At 45.0% G+C, this 7690-nt stretch overlaps 1 long non-coding RNA gene across 4 annotated transcripts in view; it reads left to right on the top strand.

The window, feature by feature from the left end:
* The first annotated feature begins 826 nt into the window (after positions 1–826).
* LOC119878571 overlaps positions 827–7690 on the top strand; it is a 42156-nt gene continuing 35292 nt past the window's right edge. For 2 of the 4 annotated variants that reach the window (XR_005387015.1, XR_005387012.1), the window contains exon 1: positions 827–912. This is a non-coding gene — a long non-coding RNA (uncharacterized LOC119878571). Of the gene's footprint in view, positions 913–1266; positions 1310–1790; positions 2194–7690 lie in introns of those variants that run through there. The other 2 variants (XR_005387014.1, XR_005387013.1) reach the window with 2 other exon arrangements.

Below are 7690 nucleotides of genomic sequence, written 5' to 3'. Positions count from 1 at the left end.
AAAATTTAACATATTTGATTACTTAAAAAATATTAATTTGCCTTATATCATCTGGCTTCATGTTTGTTTTTGTCTGATACAGACTGACAATTGTCCTTAAAATACAAATTTAAAATAAAATAAAAATTCTGCCATTTGTCTTTTTTTTTTTTTTAACTTCTTTGCTCTCCCGTGGGCTGGCTGGGCTCAGAGGCAGGTGGATCGCCGCTCCTTCCAGACCCAAGCCCAGGGCGCTGGATGGTGATGCTTCACCCAGGGTGGGGGCAAAGTGCCCAGGGTAGCAGCACTTCTTATTTTTGGTGGAAACTGCCCCTCGCTCCTGCTCTCAGGACCTGGGGGTGTGCGCACTCATCGCGACTGTCCCTCTCTTAAGTGGGGCACTCCGCGCGCCCCCACCCCCCGTCACCTCTGCGCGCCCCCCTGCAGCCCTTGCAGCGCCCAGGGCACCCCAGCGGCGGCCACTGAGCTTCGGGCAAGTTCACCAGTTGCCTCCGTCGCCGCCTGGGAATCTGGGGCCCCCAGCGACTGCGAGCCCCGGTCTCCCTGGGACCCGGCGAGGGCGCGCGGCCGCTGTGCCTGCCCCACCCGCCACCCCTGCGAGCGGGGAGGCCCGGAGAGGCGGGGGCGGCCAGCGGCTGGCCTGGGGCAGGAGCAGCGCCGCCCACAGCCCGGGGTCTGGAGCGCAGGGGAGGGGGAGCGGCTGGGGGCAGAGCTCTTCCTCGGGGGGGACCCCAGCCGGGTGCACAGCAGCACCAGCCAGCTGCCCAGACGCGGGGGGTCCTGGAGCGGGGCAGCCCCGGCGCCGGGTCGGGGGGGGGGGGGGACAGCTGCAGCGGGATCAGGCCTCCGTGGAAGCGTGGCTGGTGATCACCGGGACTTCGCCTTCTCTTACTTTGTTAGGAAAGCCACCAGGTAAGGAGGGGACCCCGGAGGACGCGACTCCGTGGCCGGTACAGTCGAGACGCCCAAGCGTGGGGTCCATCCCACTTGCTCACACTTAGATGCAACAGTGTACAGGCCGGACCCCTCCCTCCCCGCCCCACACCCCCGGCTGCCCTGGCGATGCCCGAGGGCGACTGTTCCAGACACCCGCCTTCAGAGGCCTTCCCCGGGCCCCCTCTAGCCTCCGGGGCCCCCTAAATCTTAGCGCCCCCCAAACCCTCCCCTGCAGCTCCTCCGGGAGCACCATGTCCAGCCTGGTCGCAGCGGCTCCGCTCCGCCCGGCCCCCCTCGCCGGCCCTCGCGGGGCGGGGAAGCCGGGGGGGAGAGCGGAGGAGCCCGAGGCAGCAGCAGGCGGCGTCCTCCCGGGGTGAGTGCGGTCGCCTGTCGCCCCCCGCAGTCCCTCCCGGGCTCGCGCGCTTCCTTCCACTCTAGGCTGCGCCCAGGGCTCCGCGGCGCGCACGGAGGCGCTGGGGAGGGCGGCGGCGGCGGCCAGCGGGGGGCTGGCGGGTCCGGGCCTGGCCAAGCCCGAGGCCGGCTCCTCCAGGTCGGAGCCCAGCGCCCGGGCGGCGGCGGCGGGAGGGCGGGTGCCCTTTGGAGACCGAACAAGGTAGTTCCCGAGCATCCCCCCCTTCCCACTTCCCTTGGGGGCGCGGGGCTGGGTGCGGGGTGGGGGCGTCGGGGTCACGCCAGCGGGGGGGTGTGTATTCTAAATAATACACCTATTAGAATTCTATCAATTTTTTCATTTTACTTGCTACTCTGCATGGTTTTATAGTCTCTGGGTCTGCGCTAATATTTCAGTGCATCGACTAGTTAAAAGGGAAAGGAAAGATGGGTGTAAAAACAAGAAAAGCAGTCGATTTCAAGTAGAAGAAGTAAGCACCTGCTTGTTCTCAAAGATGCTTCTGGTTTTTAATCAGCTCAGAAGTCTGGAAAACCCTTGTAAGCAAGAAAACAAGCTATTTCATCTGGCTTCGGTTTCCATTTCACCGCCAAGAAGGATTGATGGCTTGCGAGTCTGACCTGTCACTCATGGAAATTAGCTTGCTTTATTCAGTTACCCAGGGAACGTTTGGGTTTATGGACTCCTCTACTGTTATGAATTATACATGGCCTTTTTTTTCTTCTATTGTAGATGGATCTATAGTTAAGTATGCAATGTTCGAGAGCTTTTATGGGTCATAGAAAGCCTGTCATGATAGGACTGCAACTATACTAAATACTCAACTTTCACTCATATACAAATAAGCAGTAAGTACCATGTTAGGGTAGTACACACATGCGCATTTGCTAACCACTGCTAATTTGGTTTGCTAATCACTGCTAATTTGGTTTTGGGTTCAAAATTTACTTTTTTAAATTTATAACAATATACCTCACCTTCCTGAGCAGAACACGTTAATAAAAGGTCTTTCTTGACTCCTTGACATAAGCTCATCATCATGCACTTTATTATATATACTACACCAAATGGTGACGTTCACAGGAATCATTGAGCTGCCACGTGAAGGGCTCCAAAACGTGCCACGGTGAAGTAAGGACTCTTCTGGGCTGAAGATAGCTGTGAATCCACAGTACAGGGAGAGCTTTCTTTGAAGTCCCCTATCCATCTAAAGATATATCCTCCCCCTAGAAAACCTCAATTGTCTTAAATCCTCTCCCCAAAAGTCTCATCCCCCAGGGAAGACCGATTCATCACAGAGCCTCAGAAAGGTAGGCACTACACTCAGACAGACATGGGCACAACCCATCATATCTTCCATCTGTTCTCCTAAGGACTCACTTGTCTTTCCAAAAATTCATTTACTCTCCCTTCAGTGGCCTTTCTCCCTGCTCCTTTCCCTTTTTAAAATGCTCTATCTGCTCTCAAATCTCACCACAGCTCTGGGTATTTAGTTCTTGTCGTGAGGTTTTACATGTAAAATTAAAAATTTATAAACGTGGATGCCTTTACTCCTGTTATTTTGTCTGTTGTCAGTTTTGTTCACACACCCCCAGGTACTGAACTGAGAGGGTCAGGAGCAAGTTTGTCCTCCCCTGAGCAGCATTTCTGGCCGCTGTCTATGTGGCCCAAACTGCTTTACTCATTTCATTTAAGGTCTTACTCTGTTAATCCCTTAAATGTTTCTGTTTTCCTTCCTTTCCACCTTCCTTTTCCATTTTCTTCTTTCTATTCCTCAGTTCTCTTTCCCCTCCTCTGTCTCTGCCTCTGCGTTTCTTTCTCTCACATTAAGCTTCTATTTCATCTGCCATAGTTCCTCTCACTTCTTGCTGTTAAGAGTGTAATCACCTCCTCTCTAATCTTCCATGGGAAGAGAAAATAAATGCCCATATGTTTTAGAGTTATTTCTAAAAGCAGGTCGAGCAGGATTCACCTGAAGACTCTTTTTTTAATAATAAATTTATTTTTTATTGGTGTTCAATTTGCCAACATACAGAATAACACCCAGTGCTCATCCCGTGAATGGGTGATGGGCACTGAGGGGGGCACTCGACGGGATGAAGACTCTTAATATAAAACTCTTCCTTCAGTGAAGTGCATGACTTTAGTGTATAGGCCTCGTAATGTCTATTTTACTTCCTCAAAAGAGATTTTTCCTTCCTTCTAGATTTGGTCAGTTGCAGATAACTTACATAGCTACAAATATTTTCTAGATATATGAAGCATTGTGTATGAAACATACACGTGCATTACGAAGAAAAAAGTTGAAATTTCATTTTCATGTAATTAGAAATATATACACTTCTTGCACATACATATTCATATGTATTGTATACATTTGTATATGTGTATGTAACAAACTGCACATTTACACAAATTAGTGCATCAGTTCTTTTGAGTTGTTTTAAGATTTTTTTTAAGTAATCTCTACGTCCAACCTGGGGCTCGAACTCACAATCCTGAGATGAAGGGTCACACACTCCACCGACTGAGCCAACCAGGCATCCCTCTTTTGGCATTTCTATTTGAATCTAATCACATGTATATTCTTAGTCTCATTCCTTATTATTAGTTTATAGTTCATGATTAATATTAGTTTATAGTTCATGATAGATTTTTGTATCAGTTAAACCACAACCAAATTACCTACCAATGAAAAAAACACCATATCCGATTTTACCCTAAAAATTATTTTATGGATAGCTGTTGCTCAGCTTATATAAAGTACTTCAATTAGAAAAGATTTTTGCGTGTACTAGGTTCTAGACACTGCTCTAGCTAGGAGTCACTGGGAGAGAGAAGGGAGATGAACTGATAAGGCTTCTGAACTACAGGTGTATTTAGGTGTTAGAAGTGAGGAAAACTATAAAGGCAGGAACTTTTAAATATCTGTGGTGGATCAAGGGCATTGTTGACCACTCATTCCAACAAAGGCAAGCAGCAATGGAAACAATAGTACCAAGGACTCAGGTAAGAAACACATGACACCTTTTTGGAATTGTAAGTAGTTCAGTAAAATTCAAAATTCATTCTCTCTCTCTCTCTCTCTCTCAGTAAATGTGTGAAAGCAGATTGTCTTTGCTTATCTGCCTATTTGGTTAATATTCTTGGGAATAACTGTTATTGTTATTGTTACGTATCTGTACAAAGACTGAGTCACAAAAAGGACATTTGTGAATAAAAATGACCTTAATTACATGGCATCATGGAGCAAATGAGTATCCATGGAGATTATGTAGCTAATTCCCCACTCAGAATATTTTCACATTGTGAAGATGTTTGGCTTTTGTTTTGTTCCTTTTTGATGTGTGCAATGTATTTATTTGCTAGCCCTATACTTATTTTGTTATAGCTTTTATTTCAAAGAGGCTATCGTCTGGTGTATACTCTTAGCATTTAAGGGAAAAAAAACCCCACATCACATACATCCTAGAGATTGCTATTCAAATCTTCCCTCTATCACTAACTAGCTGTGAGACACTAGGCAATTCTTTCAAGCTTGTTGGGCCTCAGTGGCCTCATTTGTATAAATTGAGGGTTTGAGTCAATGACTTCCTATGACTGCCTGAATCAAAGTGATTATTACCTCTGCTTCTTTGAAGTCCAAATTGATATTCAAGTAAAAAGTTCCTCAGCTACCAATCCCTATACTTTACAGCAGTGAAATTTAGAAAGATTTGTGCTTCTTTATGTCTTTCCCTCTTGAAGCCTACATGCATTAGCTCTTCTTTGAGTGTTAATGAAAATGTAAATTCATGCTGAAGTAGCTTTCTAATTAGATTTGTTATAGAGTGATTTCAATTGTATCTTTCCTGAAAATTAGAAAAGGAAAATGATCACTTATTGAAATCACTGAATTTATCATACATTTTAATTAAGCAAGGTAGGTAATTTTGTTCTCATTTCACAAGTGAGAAAAATAGTTAAAAGGGCTTTTAGGTTTATATTATGTGCATTTTATCACATAATAATTTTTTAAAGAATTGTTAAATGTCTAAGATAGTGAAGTACCTGAATATATATATAATACATATATATATAACTTTGACCCAGATCTGTACAAGGCCAAGTCTATATTATATCATGAGGGTTTTGTATTAAGAATCAGGGTTGGGGATCCCTGGGTGGCTCAGCACTTTGGCACCTGCCTTCGGCCCAGCGTGCGATCCTGGAGACCTGGGATCGAGTCCCACGTTGGGCTCCTTGCATGGAGCCAGCTCCTCCCTCTGCCTCTCTCTCTCTCTCTCCGTGTCTCTCATGAATAAATGAATAAAACCTTAAAAAAAGAATCAGGGTCAATTACACATCTTTTAAACTCTTGGCTACATCTGATTTTGGGGAGGCCTTCTATCCCATCCATCTTCCTCTTTTGACCCTAAGTTCTCTATTTTCTAGCTTTTATCACTTTTTTTTCATTTTCCAGGACACTTTCATCAACCTTGTAATGACTGATAAAAAAGCAAAAGCTGAGATGCCTGGGATGTGCAGTTGGTTAAGTGTTGGACTCTTGCTTTCAGCTCAGGTGGTGATCTCAGGCTTGTGAGGTGGAGTGGCACAAAGGGCTCTGCACTCATTGCAGAGTCTGCTTAAGAATTTTTCCTCCCTCCACCTCTGCCCCTCCCCACTGCACTCTATCTCTTTCTTTCACTCTAAATAAGTGAACATTTTTAAAAAGTATTTTTTATTCATTCACGAGAGACACACAGAGGACTCCTTTTTTTAATAAATTAATTTTTTATTGGTGTTCAATTTACCAACATACAGAAAAACACCCAGTGCTCATCCCGTCAAGTGCCCCCCTCAGTGCCCGTCACCCATTCACTCCCACCCCCCGCCCTCCTCCCCTTCCACCATCCCTAGTTCATTTCCCAGAGTTAGGAGTCTTTATGTTCTGTCTCCTTTTCTGATATTTCCCACACATTTCTTCTCCCTTCCCTTATATTCCCTTTCACTATTATTTATATTCCCCAAATGAATGAGAACATACACTGTTTGTCCTTCTCCGATTGACTTACTTCACTCAGCATAATACCCTCCAGTTCCATCCACGTTGAAGCAAATGGTGGGTATTTGTCGTTTCTAATGGCTGAGTAATACCTGGGAAATGAACTAGGGGTGGTGGAAGGGGAGGGGGTGGGGTGTAGGGGTGAATGGGTGACGGGCACTGAGGGGGGCACTTGATGAGATGAGCACTGGGTGTTATTCTGTATGTTGGCAAATTGAACACCAATAAAAAATAAATATATATAAAAAAATAATGTATGTTTCCAATAATAGAAATTATGGTAATAGCTCACTAAGACCTTTTACTTAATTCATCACAAAGCCCTATGTGTATCTGTCAAAAAGATTCCTAATGTGTTAATTCATGTATTTCTTCACAAAAGAACCTCTCACCTGGACAATTACTATAAACCTGTGATAGAGCTTCTCTTTCCATTGTCCATACTGTTCTCCAAGTGAAATTTCTCAAAAGCTATCTGATCAGGTTATAGCCCACTTTTAAATCCTTCAGTGGATTCCTGTTACCCTTGGTTTGAAGTTTTCACTTCATAGAATGGAACACAAGGCCTTTTTCAACATTCCTGTTGATTATTCTCTAAATTTTCTGCCACTTCTACTCCCTAATCTCCACCCACTTTGCTCTGCTGGGATGCCAAACCATTTGCAGTCTCTCAAAACAGGTCCTGCTGACTCTAGTTTATGTAAAGGCCTTCACATGCTTCCTGGCATGTTATAAATGCAAAATAAGTGCTGCTATTATCTTTACTATCACTCCTGATCCCTGCTTTACTCTCCCCCCACCAAATTGTTCCAAATTTCCACTCCATCTCATTGTCCAGAACTTAATGATATGGCCACCCCTGACCTACAGGAGAGCCTGGGAAAGTCAATCTTTGAATCGAATGGCCATGCACGCAATCGGTTTTTAGGAGTGCCTGGGTGGCTCACTTGGTTGAGTGTCTGACTCTTGGGTTCAGCTCAGATCATAATCTAGAGTTATGAGATGAAGTCCCCACATTAGCCTCCATGCTGGGCATGGAACCTGCTTAGAATTCTCTCTCTCTCTCTCTCCTCTCCTCTCTCCCCCCCCCCCCACCCCTTGCTCTCTCTCTCAAAAAAAAATTGGTTTTATTAGAAAGGAATAATGTATCTTGGGAAGCCATTACTTCTTGATGTAAAAATTAATGTCTGAACTGAATTTTGATAATATCACCACTCCCTTGTTTAAAAATACTGGCAGTGGCTTACAGGTGTGCTTACAATAAAATATAGCATCTATGGGAAAAGCAAAAAAAAAAAAAA

Source organism: Canis lupus, unplaced genomic scaffold, assembly GCF_011100685.1.
Source record: "Canis lupus familiaris isolate Mischka breed German Shepherd unplaced genomic scaffold, alternate assembly UU_Cfam_GSD_1.0 chrUn_S1739H1935, whole genome shotgun sequence".
In the NCBI taxonomy this organism is placed as follows: domain Eukaryota; kingdom Metazoa; phylum Chordata; class Mammalia; order Carnivora; family Canidae; genus Canis; species Canis lupus.
Note: the sequence above shows the minus strand (reverse complement) of the source record. Positions and strands in the feature narration are given on the sequence as shown.